At 36.9% G+C, this 19,016-nt stretch overlaps 1 pseudogene; it reads left to right on the top strand.

Moving 5' to 3' along the window:
- Positions 1–8,491: 8,491 nt before the first annotated feature.
- On the top strand, positions 8,492–18,367 carry LOC102824489 (annotated as a pseudogene).
- The last annotated feature ends 649 nt before the right edge of the window (positions 18,368–19,016 follow it).

Genomic DNA, 19,016 nt, shown 5'->3' with positions numbered 1-19,016 from the left:
CCCCCTGCCCCCTTTCAGTATAATTTCTTTTTCTTAGTCCTTTACAGTAGTGGTCCTATGCAGTATTTCTCTTTTTGTGACTGACTAATTTCACTCTTTGCTATTCTTTTTAATATTGTGTTCTTACTTTCCTTATGATTCATAAGTCTATTTCTCTTTTTTTGGTACTTGTAATAGTTCAGGTTTTGTGTCAGGATTTCAGTGATTTGACAGTTGAGATGTGATTTTCCTTATGATAAGAGCTAATATAGTATTCTTAAATCTATGATAATTGGCTAAGAGCATAAAGAGTTAATTTTAGGATCATTTGCTCTGAGCCGTCAATCAATTGAAGGGATGTTTCCTTGGGCTTGTGGCATGCTTCCAATATAATGGACACTCAGGCAAAGCTTAGTTTCTTGTCCTCTGGGTCTGGATCTTACATCTGGGTCATCCTCTAATCTCCAGTTATTTGGGCTTGAGCCACTGTCCTACTCTATTGTTTGCCTGCCAGTCTGCCTGCTGGGACTGTCTGCTAATCTTGGTTCACCTGACCTGGCCGTGGGACTCCTATCTGCCTGCCTGTCTTCCTTCCAGACCTGCCTGCTAATCTTGGTTCATCTGACCAGGATTTGGAACTTGCCCACCTCTACAATTGTGAACCCTTTCCTTCATATAAACTTCTCTTTATATATTGTTGTTGTTAAGTGCTGTGGAGTCAATTCTGACCCATAGCGACCCTATAAAGGGTTTCCAAGGAGCAGCTGGTGACCTTGAACCACCAACCTTGCAGTTCACACGACTTTGCAGTCTGACGCATTAGCCCACCGTGCCACACTAGACATATACATGTATAAATTTTACTGGCTTTCTTTCTTTACAGAATCTAGCCTAAGGAAATATTTTTCTGCATCCAAGTATTTTGGAGACATTTGCTTTCTATTTTATTCTTTTTAATGAGGTCCTTTGATGAAAAGAAATTCTGTATCTCTAAAAGTCCACATAATCTTTTTTTGTGTGATGTTTTACAGTTTTTACTCCTATTAAAGAATTTTGCCTTTATAACCTTGAGAAAGGCAAATTTCTTAGGTAGGGATTAAAAGCTACAAGGAAAAAAAAATGGATTTAAGAAAATTTCTTTCCCCAAGCTTATAAATTTTCCTTCCTCAAGGTTATGACCACCACCCATCTGTCAGTTTGTCATACTGTGATGCCTTGTGTGTTGCTGTGATGTTAAAAGCTAGCATTTTAAGTACCAACAGGGTCACCCATGGAGGACAGGTTTTAGCAGAGCTTCCAGATTAAGATATCCTAGGAAGTAGGACTGGTAGACTACTTCTGAATGGTTATTCATTGAAAGCCTTATGAAAAGAAGTGGTGCATTGTCAAATATAGTGCTGAAAGATGAGCATCTCAGTTCAAAAGGTACTCAAAATAACGACTTGGGAAGAACTGCCTCCTCAAAGTAGCATAGATCTTAATGACATGGATGGAGTTAAGCTTCTGGGGTCTTCATTTGATGATGGGGCACAACTCAAAATATGAAGAAACAGTTGTAAAAACAAGGTCAGCAGTTCAAGCCCACCAGCTTCTCCTTGGATGAATGATGAGGCTTTCTGTTCTCACAAAGATATAAAGCCTCAGAAACCCTATACAGAGTTGATATCAATGGAACTGTCTTAATGGCACTTAATACAACAACAACAACATGGATGTCCTGGTGTGACTTTTTAGGATAAGCACTAGACTTCTAACCCCAATATAAGAGATTCAAATCCACCAGCTGCTTTTGGGAAACCCTATATACATGATGCCTTTGAGTTGTGGTGTTGGAGGAGAATACTGAGGGTGCCATGGACTGCCAAAAGAACCAATAGATCTGTTTTGGAAGAAGTGCAGCCAGAGTGCTCCTTGGAGGCCAGGATGGCTAAGCTTCGTCTCTCCTACTTTGGACATGTAGTCCGGAGGAAACAATCGTTGGAGAAGGATGTCATGCTGGGTAGGGTGGAGGGTCAGAGAAAAAGAGGAAGACCTCCAACGAGATGGATCAGCCAGGTGGCATCATTGATGGACTCGGGGGTGGCAGCGGTAGTGAGGTTGGCCCAGGATCGAACATTGTTTCGTTCTGCTGTGCATGGAGTCGCTATGAGTCGGTTCCGACTCGATGGCACCTGACAACAACAACAACAACATATACATGGTCACCATGAGTAGAAACTGACTAGAGGTCACTTAACAATAACAAATATGCAAAATATCTAATGAAGCTGGAAACATCAAAAGAAGGTGGAAGAAATACACAGTCACTGAATCAAAAAGAATTGGTTGATGTCCAGTCATTTCAGGAGGTACCATATGATCAAGAACTAATGGTATTGAAGGAAGAACTCCAACAGGCACTGAAGGCATTGGTCAAACCAAAGGCTATAGGAATTACTGGAATGCAAATTGAAATGTTGCAACAAAGTGATGCAGCATTGGAGGCACTCACTAATCTATGTAAAAAAATATAGAAGACAGTTACCTGGCTAACAGATTGAAAGAGATTCTTATTTATGCCAATCCCAAAAGAAAGGTGACCCAATGGAATACGTAAATCATTGAACAATATCATTAATATCACATGCAAGTAAAATTTTGCTGAAGATAATTCAAAAACAAATGCAGAGAGCTTCTAAAAAGTCAAGCCAGGTTTGGAAGAGGAAGTGGAACAAAGGATATCATTGCTGACAACAGATGGATCTTAGCTGAAAGTAAAGAATACCAGAAATATATTTACCTGTATTTTATTGACTATGCAAAGGCATTCAACTGTGTAGATCATAACAACCTGTGGATAAGATTGTATGGAATGGGCATTCCAGAACACTTAATTGTGCTAATGAGGAACCTGTTTAAACAGAATGAAGGCATCTGTTTAAACAGAATGAAGGAACACTGAATGGTTTAAAATCAGGACAGATGTGCATCAAATGATTCAACTGTATGCTGAGCAAATAATCTGAGTAGCTGGATTATATGAAGAAGAACATGGTATCATGGTTGGAGAAAGACTCATTAACAACCTGTGATATGCAGATGACACAACCTTGCTTGCTGAAAGTGAAGAGGATTTGAAATACTTATTGATGAAGATCAAAGACCTTCAGTATGGGTTGCATCTCAATGTAAAGAAAACTAAAATCCCCACCACTGGACCAATAAATGACATCATGATAAATGCAGAAAAGCATGAAGTTGTCAAAGACTTAAATTTGCTTGGATCCAGAATCAATGTTCATGTAAGCAGCAGTCTAGAAATCAAAGGGCATATTGCACTAAGCAAATCTGCTGCAAAAAATCACTTTAAAGTGTTAAGTAACAATGATGTTAGTTTGAGGAATAAATCACAAACCAGGGTATATTCAATCACCTCATATGTATGTGATAGTTAGACAATAAATAAGGAAGACCAGCGAAGAATGCATGCATTTGAACTATTATGTTGGCGAGGAATATTAAAAGTACCATGGACTTCCAGAAGAACAAACATATTTGTTTTGAAGAAGTCAGTCAGAATGCTCCTTAGAAGTTCTATCTTTCATACTTGGGGTATGTATCTAGAGGAACCAGTATTTGGAGATACTAGAGTATCTGGAGAAGGGAATCATGCTTGGAAAAGTGGATGGTCATCAAAAAAGAGAGAAATCCCCAAAGAGATAGATAGACACAGTGGCACCAGCAATGGGCTCAAACATAAAAACAGCTGTGAGGATGGAGCAGGACCGGCAGTGTTTTATTTTGTGGTGCAGTGTTGCTGTGAGTTGGATGGCACCTAAAAACAACAAGATTATGAAGGTATTATTCTAATTTTAACGTATTACCTTCAATATTTAGGTCTAAGGAAGTTATTCTGTGGTATGGTGTTTACACAGCTTTCCTTCATGGAATTGCAATGGTGTATTTATAATACATCAAGTGATTCAACATATGTAAATTTATTTATGGAGCCTAAACTTTGCCTGGTCTATGTGTCTATCCTTGCAATAACACAGTCTAGCTAATTATTATAGTTTTGTAATATGATTTGTATTTTTACATGGGTAGTATTTTTCCTCCAACTTGTTATTTATCAGTAAGATTGATGTTGTTATTCTAGTCCCTCTGCATTTTCACATAAAATTTAGTGTACAACATTTAAATGTGTCCCCTAAATGTAATTGTTTGGGGGAGGATTTCAGTCTTAATAGCAATGAATCTTCCACATATTATAGTTCTCCATTTATTTAAATCTTCTTTTATTTTCTTCAGCAACCTTCTATTAAATGTTTTTCATTGTTTTGTTTTATGTTATTATAAATAGTATAATTTTTATGGTTCATTTTCCAATAGTCTAGCATGATAGTACAGTAAATATCAAATTTGGGGTTATAATAACATAAAACTGATCTACTGTGCTACCAACTTGATAAATTTTAATATGAGTCCTAATAATTCCATTGCATATTATTTTGAATTTTCTACTTATCCAGTCATGTCATCTGTGAATAAACAAAGATGTGAAAATTTATCTCTTTCTAATCACTATTATTTGTTTCTTATCACATTCACCTTTATTAAAATATTAAATAAAAATAGTACATAAATGTCCTTGTCTTATTGCAGACTTCCAGTAGAAAGCATGATATTTTTCATCATGGCACATGATATTAGCTGTGATTGTGTTTTCATTCATTATTTATAGGAATAAGCTCAGTTCCTTCTATTTCTGGTTTGCAGTCAGTTTTTGTTATAAATAAGTACTCAATTTTGTGCTCTTTTTTTTTTTCTTGCATCTATTGAGTTGAACACTTTTTTTAAACTTTATCCTGCTAGTGTAATGATTATGTTGATTGATCTTTTGGATGTTAAACATACACTTGGTCGTACTATATATATTGTTCTACATTTCAATATATTTCTTATGATAGAGTCCTGGTGTGGCATTGTAGGATAAGTACTGGACTGAAAGGTCAGTAGTTGAAACTCACCAGCTGCTCCTTGGAAACTCTTTATAGGGTCACTATAAGTTGTAACTGACTCCACAGCACTTAACAACAAATATTTCATATAACATTTTTATAAAGAATTTTTGCATTTTTGTTTGTGGGAGACATTTGTCTGCTATGTTCTTGCCTTGCAGCAGTTTTCTTTTTGGACTTTAAATATGTTGTCCCACTACCTTCTGGTTTCCAAAGTATCTAATAAGAAATTGGTTTACAATCTAATTGATGGTTTCTTGTACATGACATATCACTTCTCGATTCCTGCTTTCATGATTCTCTCTTTGCCTTTTGACAGTTTGATCATAGTGTGTATTGGTGTCTATTTCTTTAAGTTTATCCTACTTGAATGCGCAGACTCATGTCTTTTGGAGTACCTTTGGCTATTAGTTCTTTAAATATTCTTTCTGCCCTTGTCTCTCTGACTTCTTCTTCTGTGACTTCTATCATGTGAATATTGGTATCGTGGATGGTGTTCCATACCCCTTAGGCTCATTTTACTTTTATTCCTTCCTATTCATATCTGTTCTCCATACTCGCACCTTCATTTGTCTTATCTACATGTTTGCTGATTCTTTCTTCTGCCTGCTCACTTGAACCACTCTAGTGAGTTTTTCATCTCAGTAGTGTTCATTCCAACTCTGGAATTTCTGTTTAGTTCCCTTTTTAATTTTTTTCTCTTTATTGATATCCGCATTTTGTTCATAAATAGTTTTCCTAATTTTAGTGTTTATGAGTGTTTTCCTTAGTCTCTTTGAGTATATTTAACACATTTGTTTTAAAGTCTTTATCTAGTATGTCCGATGTGTTGGCTTCATTGGGGATGGTTTCTGTAGCTTTATTTTGTTCATTTTAATAGTCCATCCTTTCCGATTTTTTGTAGTCCTTGTTATTTTTTTGCTGTTGTTGAAAATGAGCTATTTGAATATTATAATAAAGCAATTATTAAAATTAGATATCTTCTTTTTCTAGGGTTTTCTGTTTTTTTGGACATTTATGTTTTTGGAGTTTACAGTAGTTCTTTAGTTTAATAATTTCTAAACTATTCTTGCTAAGACTGTCTTCATTTGAAATCTCTGTTTTTTAATTGCAGTTAATATTTGTTTTTATAGAGATTTTATTGAATGCTAGGAACTGAAGTGAAACAAATCAAAGACTAATCAAAACAAAACAAACAAAATAAAACCCATAAAGGTAAAATACCTCTCCCTGTCTTTGCAGATTTGTTATGTTATAGAACAGTCCTTTAATACTTAGCCAAGATTATACTGAGTCTAGAGTTCAGCCCAGTGTAAATACTAAGCCTTTTTTCCATTCATTATTTTTAAATAATAATATTATTTTATTGCATTTTACACATAAAATTATATAGAAAGTGATGTTCCTATTTGATTACTTTTACCTGACTGGTTCATTGACAGTTACATTTTCACAATGTCTCAACATTCTGTTAAATTGTGTTCTGATTATTCCATTTCTAGTCCTCTAGTTTCCCTGCTCTTTATTTTATTTTTTAAGTTTTTATTGTGAATTATGTGTTAGTTTACATGGGAGAACATCAGCTTTACATTCATCCTATCGTATTTTGTTTCACTACAATGATTACAATCCCCTGCATGCATCATCAAACAGCCAAAGGGTACACCCTGAACGCCTGCTCCCTGGCCACCAGCACACAGCTCCTCTCCCTTCCTGAGTCCAGAGTTCCCAGCCACTCCTCCTCTCCAGGTCATCGTCTCTGACTGCATTCCAGGCTTCAGTGCTTCACTGGACAGGTTCCCGCACTTTGCTTTTCTCCTTTGATGGTTCTAGGAACCTCCCTTCCTGGACTTCAAAACCAACTACTCCCCTCCTTTTGTTACAAAACTTCTACCTTTACCTTTCCAACACTCACTGTCAGACCTGATAGCAATCATTACCTATTGAACCATAGGAGTCCATTATAAGAAAAAGTACCCACACTAAAAAGGAGGGGATTTTGTTGGTTACCAGGGTATATGGGATGGGGTTATGGGAGGGAGGTGATGGTGGAGCGCAGGGTAGGGAATAGACACAGGATAGTGGAGTACAGGGTATGGAATAGACACAGGATAGTTTGGATGGTGGTGGTAGCATACAGTAGAAGGGGAAGGGGAAAGGAAGACAAGGCAGTTGGGAGAACAGTTAGGCAGGTTTACATGGGCTAAGTAGGACAGAGGTAAATAATGATGTAAGCACAACCTTGGAACAATAGGGCTCAGGGATACAAGGATTGAGGCATGGTTTGAACGGGTAAAAGTGGGGAAATGGTGTTAAGATGCTTGGCTGTCTTTTGAATCTTGATTTCCCTTACCTCCTATTGTAAAATAGACGCTTGAAGGGGAGAGAAAGGAATAGCCAGAAACATCAACATAGGAAGCTTGTAAGTCTGTCTTCAGCCTATAACTGATTGGAATACTTAAAATGGGGCTAGAACTTTTGCAGTGAAGGAGGCTTCCTGCGGAGCCTTTGCATTGCACAAGACCCTAGGTGAAATCCTGATCCCCATCCAGAATCTTCTGAGGTGGGAAATTCCCACCTGCTCCTTATTATTATTATTTTTTTAATCTTTGCTTTAGTGTAATTGTTGACTTTTAGTCTTAAAAAGAAATTTATTTTTTAACATAGTACATTCACAGATAATATATGTTATGTGCAAATTTTTTACTTCATAAAAAGGAAGTCTTAGGGAATAGTTTCAGTTTAAAGTTTAAAGTACAATCATCTTAGGAAGTTTCTTGTCACATCTAGTCCAATCAGACTAGACTTTTTATGAATTTGAGTTCTGCTCTATGTTTTTCTCACATTATATTAGCTTCCAAACTCACCTGTCAGTTTGACGTATGATTGTGGCTTGTGTGTTGGTGTGATGCTAGAAGCTATGATACTGGTATTTTAAGTACCAGTGTGGTATACCCATGGTGCTTAGGTTTTAGCTGAATTTCCATACTAAGACTAAGAAGAAATAAAGCTGGCAACTTCTGAAATTTAAACTGCTGAAAACCTTTTGAATAGCAGTGGAACTTTATTAGCACCAAAATACTGAATATTGAAATATGAATAGCACCAGAAAGTTGTCAGATATAGTACTATTAAGTGCTATATAAGTGCTTTCTGATCCTGTAAAGATTTACAGCCTTGGAAATCCTGTGCAGGGTCGCTATGAGTTGGAATTGACTCCACAGCACTTAACAACAACAACATAAGTGCTATTAAGTCAATTATGACTCACAGCAATCCTTTATAGGGTTTCCAAGGAGTGGCTGGTGAGCTTGAACCACTGATCTGGTGGTTCAAACCGACTTTGCAGTGTAGCACATTAAACTACAGCGATATGTGATTAGAAATTATGGTCTTAATGATAAACTGATGGTGGAGATCTCATGACAGAATATGGCAAGACCATTGACTGACTCATTACAAATACCTTTTTAAACAACATAAAACACAACTATGCACATGGACCTCACTTGATGGAATACACAGAAATTACATTGACTATACCTATGGAAGAGACTATGGAAAAGCTCCATAAAATCAGCCAAAACAAGGTAAGGAGCACACTATGGAACACACCATCAGTTCTTCATATGCAAGTTCAGGCTGAAGCTAAAGAATATTAAAACATGGCCACCAAAGCCAAAGAAATGACCTTGAACATATTGTACCTGAATTTAGATATAATTTCAAGAGAAGATTTGATGGATTACATATTAATGACTAAAGACCTGATAGTTTGGGGATGACATCCAGAGCATCATACAGGAAGAAAGCAAAAGGTCATTAAGAAGAAAAGAAAGAAGGAAAAGACTAAAATGAAATGTCAAAATAGACTCTGAAACTTGCTCTACAGCAAAGAGATGCTAAAGAAATGGAAAAAATGAGGACAAAAAAGAACTTAACATAAAATTTCAAAGGGCAGCTTGAGAAGACAAAGTCAAGTATTATAATGAAATGTGCAAAGACCTGGGATCAGAAAACTAAGAGACCAACAGGTTCAGAGTTTCTCAAACTGAAAGAGCTGAAGAAAAATTTCAAACCTTGAATTGCTATATTGAAGGATTCTATGGTAAAATATTGAATGATGCTGAATGTATCAAAAGAAGATGGAAGGAATATACAGAATTACTGTAACCAAAAGAAACAGACAATTTTCAAACATTTCAAGAGCTATCATATGATAAAGAACCAATAGTACTAAAGGAAAAAATCCAAGGTGCACTGAAAGCATTGGCAAAGAAAAAGACCCCAGGAAATGATGGAATATGAATAGAAACATTTCAACAACCTGACACAGCACTGTAGACAGTCATCTATGCCAAGAAATTTGGAAGAGAGCTACCTGGCTAACTGATAGGAAGAGATTCATATTTGTGCCCATTCTGTAGTGGTGACCCAATGGAATGTAGAAATCATCAGACAATATTCTTAATACCACATGCAAGTACACTTTTGCTAAAGATAACTCAAAATGGCTACAACAGTACATTGACAGGCAGCTGCCAGAAGTTCAAGATGGATTCAGAAAAGGATATGGAATAATTAATATCACTGCTGATGTCAGATTGAACTTGGTTAAAAGCAGAGAATATCAGAAAGATGTTTACCTGTGCTTTGTTGACTATGCAAAGGCTTTCAATTGTGTGGATCATGCCAAGCAATGTACAACATTGCAGAGAATGAGCATTCTGGAATACTGAATTGTGCTCATGAGGAACCAGTAAATAGCCCAACAGGCAATCATTCCAACAGAACAAAGGAACACTGGATGATTTAAAATCAGGGAAGTTGTATTCCAGCGTTCTATATGTTCACCATAATTAGTCAACCTATATGCTTAGCAAATAATCTGAGAAGCTGGATTATATGAAGAAAACTGTGTTCATGTTTGGAGAAGACTTATTAGCAGACTGTAATATATAGATAATGAAATCTCGTTTGCTGAAAGCAAAGGTGACTTAAAATACTTTCAGATGAAAATCAAAGATCACAGCCTTAAATATGGGTTGCACCTCAATATAAAAAATTAAAATCCTCATCATGTAACCAATAAATAACATCATAATAAATGGAGAAAAGATTGAAACTGTCAAAAACTTAATTTTGCTTGGATCCACTATCTACACTCATGGAAGCAGCAGGCATAAAATCAAAGAACATATTGCATTAGGAAAATCTGCCATACTAGACTTCTTCAAAGTGTTCAAGAGCAAAGATGTTAGTTTGAGGATGAAAGACTGCCTTATCCAAGTCATGGTATTTTCAGTGGCTTTATATGCCTGTGAAAGTTGAATGGTTTATCAGGAAGACTGTAGAAGAACTGATGCATTTCAGTTATGATGATGGAGAAGAATGCTAAAAGTATTGTATGTGGACTGCCAAAAGAACAAACAAATCTGTATTGGAAAAAGTACAGCCAGAATGTTCCTTAGAAGCCAGGATGGTGAGACAAGTTCTTGCATACTTAAAATGTATTATTAGGAGGAACCAATCCTTGAAGAATTACATCATGCTAGGTAAAGTGCAGTGTGGCCCCAATTAGATTGATTGGCACAGTGAGAGTAGCAATGGCTTCAAGCTTAACAATGATTGTGAGTCTGGCACAGTACCAGGCTGTGTTTACTTCTTTGTACATAATATCACTATGACTAGAAACTGACTTGATGATACCTAAGAACAACAACATGGGGGTCAGGATAATAATAGTTAATAGTGGTAACCTTTAGGCTTGTGAACAACCCTCTAGGTTATGATTGTTAATCTCTACTGGTTGGGAGCAACAGAGAAAGAAAGAAAGAACATTCTCAGAGAAGAAACTCATCTACAGAGTTGATAGCCTACATTTACCCTGATACCAGAAGGCTATCAACTCTAAAGCTGAGTTTCTTCTCTGAGCTTTTTCTCTCCTCCTTTCTCTTTTGCTTCCAACCTGTAAAGGTCAATAGTTGTATCCTACGTTGTTGTTCAGAAACCTAAAGATTCTAGATGCTATTCACTAGGCTGCAGACCATGAACTCTGTGATGTCAGTTGACTGAATTATACCATTAGATTAAGGTCCTAAGTCTTCAAACCAAAAACACTTTCTAACAAGTTGCTTGGTTAAGTGTGAGAACTATGTATAACTCTATCGTCTATGAGTATATATGCACCATTTACATACATATCTGTATGTACATTTATGTCTTAGGTTTGTTTTTCTAGAAAAGAAAAATGAGTGAAGCATGTATATACACACACAAGTTTAAGTCAGAAAGTATTGCCCCTAGGGTCCCAGTTCACACATTGATGGTTTTATTCCAAACAAGACATGTTTAAACATGTATCTGTGATCTGTGTATGGCTGCAGATAAGTTCTATCATTAATACACTTTTCTTAATCTCATTAGGTTGTATTAAAAGAAAAATTGTGCCATGGGAAGAAAAAAATATTTTGAGGTCAGGACTATTATAAATTTTTTAACAAAACTCAACTGAACATCTTCTTGGGCGTCTTCCTTTTTTATTTTGGATAAGCCTCCATTTTACCAAGAATGATGTCTTTTTCAAGAGACATGTTCCTCCTAATAAACTGTCTGAAGTATGAGAGATGAAGTCTCACATCCTGACTTCTAAGGAGCATTGTTGTTGTTGTTAAGTACCATGGAGTCGATTCCGACTCATAGTGACCCTGCACAGGGTTTTTGAGGCTGTAAGTCTTTACAGGAGCAGACCGCCTCATCTTTCTCCCGCGGAACCACTGGTAGTTTTGAACTGCCTATCTTGAGGTTAGCAGCCCGATTCGTAACCACTACCCTACCAGAGCTCCTTAGGACTGTACTTTTTCCAAGGCATATTTGTTCTTCTGGCAGTCCATGGTACTTTTTTAATTTTCTTCTCTAGCACCATAACTCAAATGCATCAGTTCTATGGTCTTCTTTATATTCATTCTTCAACTTTCACATGCATGTGAAGCTAATGAAAAATTCCATGATTGATGTAAGGTGCACGTTAGTTTTCAAACTGACATCTTTGCTCTTGAACGCTTTAAAGAGGTCTTGTGCAGGAGATTTGCCTAATGCAATCCATCATTTGGTTCTGCAACTGCTGTTTCCACAAGTGTTTACTATGGATCCGAGCAAAATGAAGTATTTGACAGTTTCAAACTTTTCTCCATTTATCTTGATGTTATTTATTGGTCTAGTTGTAAGAACTTTTTGTCTTTTTTTTAACATTGAGTTGCAATGCATACTGAAAGCTGAAGTCTTTGATTTTCATCAGTGAGCATTTTAATTCCTCTTCGCTTCCAGCAAACAAGGTTATATCATCTGTATATCAGAATTTGTTCATGAGTTTTCCTCCAATCCTATGACACGTTGTTCATATACAAGTTATTCGAATTATTTGCTCAACATACAGATTGAATAAGTATGGTGGAAAGATACAACCTTGTCACACACCTTTCCTTATTTTTAAACATTCTGTATCCCGACTTGTTCTGATGGAACATCAGCCTCTTGGTCTATGTACAGGTTACTCATTAGCATAATGAAGTGTTCTGGAATGCCCATTCTTCATAATGTTATTCATATCTTGTCATATTCCATACAATTGCGACTTTGCATAGTCAACAAGCCACAAGTAAATATCTCTCTGGTATCCCATTCTTACAATCAAGTACTATCTAGCATCAGTGACATGTTCTCTTCTGAATCCAGCTCAGCTTAAATTTGTCAGTTCCCTGCCAATGTACTGCTGCTTTCTGGATTATTTTCAGCAAAATTTTACTTGCATGTGATATTAATGACATTGTTCAATGATTTCTGTATTCCATTGGGTTACTACTCTTAGAATGGGTATAAATATTAGTCTCTTCCAATCTGTCAGACAGGTAGCTGTCTTCCAAATTTCTTGTCATAGTTGAATGACTACCTCCAGAGCTGTATAAGTTAGTTGAAAGATTTCTATTATATTCTAGTAATTCCTGGAGCCTTGTTTTTTGCCAGTGTCTTCAGTGCAGCTTTGACTTCTTGCCTCTGTACCTTCGATTCATAATCATATGCTATCCCTTGAGATGGTTTAATATTTACTATTTATTTTTGATATAGTGACTACACAGTAATGTATTCATTATATATTCTTTTGTTGCTATCTGCCTCATTCAATGTTCTGTCCTTACAGTTTTTCAATATTGCATGTCAAGGCTTGAATTTTTCCTTCAGTTCTTTCAGTTAGAGAAACGCTGAACATATTATTCCATTTTGATTTTCTAACTCCAAATCTTTGCACATTATAATACTTGATTTTGCCTTCTCAAGCTACTCTTTGAAATTTTCTGTTCAGTCTTTTACTTCCTCATTTCTTAGAATCACTTTAATTTCTTATCTCTCACGAACAAGCTAAAGACATCAGTTTTGGTCTTTTCTTTCTTTCCTGTGTTTTGTTTTTTATTTTTAATGACATTTTGCTCTTCCTGCATAATGTTCTTAATGTCATCCCACAGATCGTTGACGATTTTCAGAGTTCTGACAGTTTCTACTTGTTCTTTGATGTGTCTGTGAGGATATATATTCTTGGAGCTGATTACTTTGTCACTGTGCTGACATCAAAAATAGTCTTAATTTCTTTGAAAGTCTCTTTCGCCGTATTGCCCTGTCTGAAGAATGCATCTACCATAAGGATAGTCTTCCATTGTAATCCTCAGAACTATATCTACATCGCTTATGTTAAAGATGTTATAGTATAATTGTTTTTTGTTTCTAATTGTCCTTTATAAAGTATTAGCCTATCACATTTTTGTGGTCTTGTTGTTAGCTGTTAATAAATCAGGCCAATTCATGGCAACCCCATGAAGAGCAGGATCAGACCATTGTGATTCATAGGTTTCCATTGGCTGATTTTCAGAAGTAGATTACCAGAACTTTCATGATACTCTTCCTTAGTCTGGAATATCTGCTGAAATCTGTTCATAACATGCAAACATGCAAACATACCCTGACAGATGGGTGGAGGGTGTTTTTGAGTTACTGGCCAAGAATCAAACTTGGGCTTTTGATATGGAAAGTGAGATTTATACCACTGAAAGGCCAATACACCTCAACTAAGTTGTCATTGAGTCAGTTCTGAATCGTGACAACCCATGTGTGTGAGTAGAAGTATGCTTCATAGAGCTTTCAGTGACTGATATTTTGATAATAGATTGCCAGACCTTTCTTCTGATATGTCTCTGGGTGAACTCAAACCTCCAACCATTTGTTAACAGCCAAGGACTTAGCCATTTTAGCCACCAATGAATGTTCAAAATGAGAGCAATAGCAATAACAACATAACAACAATTTTCAAGAGTATTTTGGTGATTAGGTTGTTAATTATGAGACCTAGTGCCCCTCCTTTTATGCATGTTGTTGTTGTTGTTATGTGCCGTGGAGTCGGTTCCAACTCATAACGACCCTGTACTGGGTTTCTGAAGCTGTAAATCTTTACAGGAGCAGAAAGCCTCATCTTTCTCCCACAGAACAGCTGGTAGTTTCAAACTGCCGACCTTGCAGTTCACAGCCCGATTCGTAACCACTACGCTACCAGAGCTCCTTCCTTTTATGCATAGTTAACATTATATAAAGTATACACCTAACAAATTTTGCTGTGTCACTATGGTATCATTACTTTGCTCTTGCCTAGAATAATTCCCAGAATATATGAAATACTAAAAAATTATTTGGATATAGAAATGAAAGTTTAAAACTGATTTTTTTTTTTTTTTTCAAGGTTTAAATCTTAAAGTTCATAGAGCATTCCAAGTATAAGGATTAAGGATTTGGTTCCGTAAGGAAACACTTCCACCTTAGTTACTTACTCTGTGGGATGAAGTTTATAATGATCTATCTCCATATATCAGATAAAAGGAGTTCTGGTAGCGTAGTGGTTACAAGTCAGGCTACTGACTTCAAGGTCAGCAGTGTGAAACTACCATTCGTGACGCAGGAGAATGATGCATCTTTCTGCTCCTATAAAGATTTACAGCCTCGGAAACCCTATGCAGGGTTGCTGTGAGTTGTAATAGACTCCACAGTATACCACCACCACTATCACTGTATATCAGATAACTCAGTAAGAAATTGAATTATCTAACAAACAATATAATTCATCAGAAAACTTAAAAATGCTAAACCGAAAGAAAAATATACTTTATGAAAAAAAGAATTATCTAACTTAAAACTTAGCTGATGAGACCATCCCAAAGCACAAATATGACCTTCAGAAATATTGGGAAATCCCAAAGTAATTACAGGTCAGGATACAATGTATTATAGTAGTAGAACTCACAGAGAACATTTGCATTCCTTCCAACTGTGGGGTCTCTGAGTAATTATACTCCATTAACATCACTTTCGCGATATTTACAAATTCCCTGTACTAAAAACCTCAGAGGAAAATATCTGAAGAATATTTGAAAATAATGTTTTCCTATGCTAAAGTGGGAGTCCTTATGTGGTTCTGTATGATAATTATTTGACAGCTACCTGCAAGGTTGGTGGTTCAAACCTATTAGCAGTTCTTCGGAAACCCTATACAGAGTCGCTATGTGTCAGAACCCACTCAACGGTGCTTAGCAAAAACAACAAAAAAGCTAAAGTGAATATAGAGTGTGGGCTTTTAAGAAATAGGGGAAACAGGAAATGTTTGTGTAGAAAAAGTAAGATTTATTGAAATGTATTTATTAACAAGTAAGCAAAGTAAAACAAACAAAATTTGTATCATTCCCAAGAGGTGTAAGCAAAGGTATCCCCAAGACAATGTGTTCAGTAATAATGTGGTTCTCCTGTGGGAAACTATTTTAATGACAATTCTAAGAGAGCATACTTTCTAATTCTTGTTGATTTTAAAAAGAAAATGTCAGATGATATCAGAGTTGTAGCTGGAGGCCCCACTGATAGTAATGTAGTAGATATATGGCAGAAGGGATTTGAGTAGATAAGTTTAATAAGTGTTATTGTGAAAGAGATACACGGGCGCTGAATATTCAGACAGTCCAAAAAAAAAAAACAAAGACAAATGGGACTTTTTTTCTTTTTACTTCACTATTGAAGAAGCAAGTGTTCTAATTTCTGATAATAACTTGGAGTCTGCACAGTAACTGTGTATAGGGAAGCAAAGGAGAACTCAGAGGCCATTTCCTGGAAATTATTACATTAGGAGGATCTAACTTCATGTGGAAATGTTGTTGATAAGTGCCATCAAGTTGGTTCCGACTCATAGCAACACTGTATAGAGTTTGCGAGGCTGCAAATCTTTACAGGATCAGAAAGCCTCCTCTTTCTTCCTTGGAGGGACTCGTAGATTCAAACAGCTGACCTTTCAGTTAGCAGCCCAGCTCATAATCCACTATGCTATCAGGGCTCTTATCATGCAGAAATAGGAACTAATAAAAAAGGGAAATAACCAGGGTGGGTGTGTCAATACAGAACTTGACCAAGTTTAGGATTATAGGTTTTGAACTTTAATAACGACTCTGGTAGCGTAGTGGTTACGAATCGGGCTGCGAACCTTAAGGTCAGCGGTTCGAAACTACCAGCCGCTCCGCAGGAGAAAGATAAGGCTTTCTACTCCCGTAAAGATTTACACCCTTGGAAACCCTGTACAGGGTCGCTATGGGTCGGAACCGACTCGACGGCACTTCACAACAACAACATTTTTGCTTAGATGTATGGACATGACTTAGATGTAGTGTCATCAGACTTTACAGGGGAGTTTTAGAATTTAAATGTCAATTAGTCAAACATACATTACGTATCTACTATCTTCAAGACAATGTGTTGCTAGTTAAAGAGGGTACATTTGAAAAAGTACAATTAACAAACTTTCACAATAAATAGTTGGAATCAATTATATATAGATCTATTATGGTTATATTTCCTATAAAAACTCAAATATGAGAATCCTGAGGGGTGCAAACAGTTCATTACTGAACTGTTCACTGCTGGATTGGGAGTTTAAAGCCATGCAGAATTGACTCAGAGGAAAAATCTGGCAATCTGCTTTCTAAAGGCTAGTCCCTTGAAAATCCTATGAAGACTAGTTTTGTATTGTTTTCTTAACCCTGCAAAATTATTGAAATCTTCAACAAAAAATATTAAGAGATTTTCACAGATGAACTATGGTTAGCTAAACTTCTCTACCAAATACTAAAATACAAAGTGCAAATGAGGAAAATATGACACATGCACAGATCGTTAATTAGACTGTTTAATAGTCTTGAAACTCAATTCAAGACAGTTAATGAATGGTCATAGATTTGAACAAAGTTAATGTTCTTGCCTTAATGTCTTGGGATGGCATTAGTAATCATTAATATATTTGAGAATTTGCTATTTGAAATAAATGTACTTTAATGTTCACAGGAGGAGGCTTTCCTGCTTATTTAAAACATTAATTTATAATAATAAAGATTTCATAATACATAAGCCACTAAATAAAACATAATTTAGCAAAACAATATGTTAATCTGGAAAGCTAAGACAGCTTTTGTAATATATTGGATATGCACAGAAATAGAGACAAGTGAATAACCACAATTTAAAACCCTACTAATCACAATTCATTGCTTAATGAATAAGCAATGGGGAAATTCACGTTGTGGTCCTGTGATCTGTGTCTTGCTTCAGTAGTGTTTGGACAGAACAGATCCGGGTACTCCCCACCTCCAGCCTCGGAACACCTCTAACAGCTTCTTTAGGCACAATCTCTTCTCCGGGACCATCTTCTTGACCATTTCCTGTTACTGGGACCAGCTAAACACCGTTTTTGTTTTTTTGGTGTGTGGTTAGCTCCGAATCTTCAACCAACAGTGAGCTCTTCAATCCATCAGAATTCCTCTGCTGAAGCAAATGCCAGCATCAACCGTCTGGTTAATCTGCACCCACGGACCTCTTACACCTACCTCTCTCTGGGTTTATATTTTGTTCGCAATGATGTGGCCTTGGAAGACATGGGACACTTCTTCTGTGAGTTGGTGAAGGAGAAGCACAAGGGTGAGGAACGTCTCTAGAAACTGCAAAACCAGCATGGTGGTTGCACTGTCTTCCAGGAGATGCAAAAGCCATCCCAAAATAAGTGGGGATGAACCCTGGATGCCATGGAAGCCTCCCAGGCCCTGGAGAAGAGCCTGAACCAGTCCCTTCTGGATCTGCATGCTGTGGGTACTACCCACACAGATCCCCACCTCTGCGACTTTCTGGAGAACCATTTCCTTGATGAGGAGGTGAAAATTATCAAGAAGATGGGTGACTACTTGACCAATCTCTGTAGGATGGCTGGTCCCCAAGCAGGGTAGGGCAAATATCTCTTTGAGAGGCTCACTCTCAGCCATGACTAGGAAGAACCTGTGGAGCGCCACAACCTGTGAAGGGCCTTTCAGCCCGCAGACCTTCTACCTGAACCTTGCTCTCCAGCCATAGAGGCAGCATAGTCAACACCCTGGTGGCTCTCTGCTCCCAAGCCGTGGACCAAATGAAAACAATAAAGCATCCTTTTAGATCAAAAAAAAAAAAAAAAAAAAAAAAGGACTGGGCTAGTCAATAGGAGATAAGAGGTGTGTTTGGAAACAGTTGTACTCATTTCCTTTTAAAATGATTTCCTTAGAACATTCATGGTTTTGAACGTGGTTGAATTCTGAAGAAGACAATCCTTAGAATTCAACCACTCACTGTTGTTATTCTTATGTGCCATCGAGTTGGTACTGACTCATAGTGACCCTATGCACAACAGAATGACACACTGCCCAGTCCTGGTCTAACTTCACAATTGTTGCCACACTAGAGTCCATTGATGCTGCCACTTTGCCAATCCATCTCACTGGGGTCTTCCTCTTTTTCTCTGACCCTCCACCTTACCAAACATGATATCCTTCTCCAGAGACTAGTCCCTCCTGACAACATGTCCGAAGTATGAGAGACGAAGTCTGGCTATCCTGTCCTCCAAGAAGCACTCTGGCTGCACTTCTTCCAACACAGATCTGTTCACTA

The sequence above is a fragment of the Chrysochloris asiatica genome, unplaced genomic scaffold, assembly GCF_000296735.1.
Source record: "Chrysochloris asiatica unplaced genomic scaffold, ChrAsi1.0 scaffold00123, whole genome shotgun sequence".
Classification (NCBI taxonomy): Eukaryota; Metazoa; Chordata; class Mammalia; order Afrosoricida; family Chrysochloridae; genus Chrysochloris; species Chrysochloris asiatica.
This window is presented reverse-complemented; position numbering and strand designations above follow the sequence as displayed.